Source organism: Castanea sativa, chromosome 5, assembly GCF_040712315.1.
Source record: "Castanea sativa cultivar Marrone di Chiusa Pesio chromosome 5, ASM4071231v1".
Classification (NCBI taxonomy): domain Eukaryota; kingdom Viridiplantae; phylum Streptophyta; class Magnoliopsida; order Fagales; family Fagaceae; genus Castanea; species Castanea sativa.
The window spans coordinates 68,434,642-68,437,189 of NC_134017.1; the positions used below are offsets into that span (position 1 = coordinate 68,434,642).

Sequence of the window (2,548 nt, forward strand, 5' to 3'; positions counted from 1 at the left end):
TCTGGTCAAATAGTTTTTTTTTTCTATATTTGATTAAAAAAAATGGAGATATTTACATATAACTCTTTAGGTGTTATATTTTATCTTAAATTTTCTAATTAGATTTAATCATTTGGCTGCATTGACAGTAAAATGCGTTATCTTCCTTTGAGGACAATTAAATTAATTATGCACTACATTGGTCAATGCAACCAAATATTTGAATTTAATCTAAAAATTAAATTAAACACTAAATGATTTAGCTTAAGTATTATTTAAAATTAAAACTATAATTTTTATGAGTGTGCATTTGACAACTGATAAAAAGTAAGTTATTTGCTTTTTGTTTAACTTATCTACTGTTTGCTAACAAGTTAGGGCCCGTTTGATTTAAAGATTTCTAGTATCGTTGTTCAATTTTAAGTATTGTGAAAATACATGTTTGAGTGTTATAAAAATATGTATAAGAAGTGTTATTATTGTTTAAATATTAAAAACTGTTATTTAAACACTAATACCAAATAGCCTAACATTTACTGCACGATTTTTCTAATTAATAATGAATTTGTGTCTTAATCATGCTGTTGTTTTGCATTTGCGTTGTATGATTTCATTGGAGAGTCCCATTATCGATTCAGTTCCCCCTATATGGATTATGGATAGGATAACAATGAATGAGCCACATTGCATTGGGGCAAGCAAAGCAAGCATATGACTCACTGCTCCTCTGGTCCCCTTCAATGACCTGAATGAATCCAGACTCTCCAATATGGTAATTATCATTAAACTTATCTTAATTGATTATTTTGTCAGCATCCTACTTAAGACTTCGTCCCCTTAATCTTCCATCAATTTGAGTAACTTTAAGCTTAACAGTTAACACATCGTTTTCAGTGGGTCTTGATCAGTGACAACCTCACATGCCATTTTATTTTTGTAGGAGAAAGGAGTACTGTTAGAACTCACTGGGCCACTGGCTTCCATCCTAAGAATTCATTTTTAAATACTTGTAAGGATACACTGCCTTTTCAATTTAAATTGAAAGACATCTTTTTGTAATAAATGAAAGTAGAAAGAATTCAAGATTAGGATTAAACCCATCAAATATGACTCAAAAAAAGGAAAATAAGAAACTTAAAAAAAAAAAAAGGTGCTACGTCCACAACATTTTCACAACAAATCATAGGTGTTAGTTGTTATTGGTTCAAATTTGAACCTAACGCTAAGATTACTTTTTTATCCCAACAATAATAACTAGTAACAACCTGCCACTTAGGATTTGTTGTAAAAATGTTGTAAAAATGTTGTGGACATATCATTTCTTTAAATAAAAAAAGGTCTCTTTTTAGTTATAAGTATCCAACAGTCTTGCGATTCTAAAAGCAACCACATCAGTTCGTTCATTTTACACATTCATTTTTACAAAACACCCACATCAATTCATTTATTCTATCACCTCTTTTAATTAAATAATCAATTTTCTCAAATTTTTTATTATTCCTCTCAACTACTCCCTTTAATACGCGAGCACTCTCTCTCTACCCATTTTTTCTGATTTTTGCTCTCTCTCTCTCTCTCTCTCTCTCTCTCTCTCTCTCTCTCGTCTCGTCTCGTCTCGTCTCGTCTCTCTACCCATCTCTTTACCCATCTTTACCCATTTTTCAGATCAATTATACCTCTCGATCTAATCCACATCATCTTGGTCACAAGCACTGATCCACAGCTCCGATCCACAGCTCCGATCAAGCAAGACCCGACAAGCACCGATCAGGCAAGACCCACCTTGGTCAAATCCGATCAGGCAAGACCCATCTCGGTCACAGCTCCGATCAGATCCACAAGCATCGATCAGGTAAGACCCGACAAGCACCGATCCACACGTATTTCTAGCAATACCCGACAGCTCTGATCAAATCCACAAGCACCGATCAGGCAAGACCAGACAAGCACTGATCCACACATATTTCAGGCAAGACCTGACAAGCACCGATCAGATCCGAGATCTCCCTAGCTTCGATCAGGCAAGACCCATGAGCTCCGATCCAGTCAAGCATCGATCGTTTCACAAGCACCGATCTGTGTTTGTGTATCTCTGTGTTTTTTTTTTTGAGCAAGTGTATCTCTGTGTTGATCATGTTGATTTGTCTGTGTGGATGTGTTTGTGTGTGGGTGTGTTTGTGTGCATCTGAGGAAAAAGAAGAAGATGAGAAGAAAAGTTACTGAGTTTGTTGAGCACGGAGAAGAGAGAGAAAAAAAAGGAGCGAACGGGAAATCAATAAAATAATAAATGAGCGAGCGACAGTAGCCGTGTATATTTATACGGTTACTGTAGCTCGTGAATGGATTTGCACAATTTTACACAGCTTTACACCCACTGACGTGGGTGTTTTTTTGGCCAAAATGTGTAAAATGAAGGAATTTTTGTATTATAGAAGAGTATCCACCAACTGATGTGGATGCTCTGATGGATTGAATTTCACGCCTTCACAGTTTAATTTTAAAAAAGAGAGTTATTAGTACAATGCAAAATTTCTTTAACACAATAATATAGTGAAAGTTTGTTGCAATT

At 34.9% G+C, this 2,548-nt stretch overlaps 1 long non-coding RNA gene across 1 annotated transcript; it reads left to right on the top strand.

Moving 5' to 3' along the window:
• On the top strand, positions 1-1,710 carry LOC142633342 (uncharacterized). Its single transcript, XR_012843885.1, has 3 exons — positions 1-751; positions 920-988; positions 1,645-1,710. It is a non-coding gene; the product is annotated as an uncharacterized LOC142633342 (long non-coding RNA).
• The last annotated feature ends 838 nt before the right edge of the window (positions 1,711-2,548 follow it).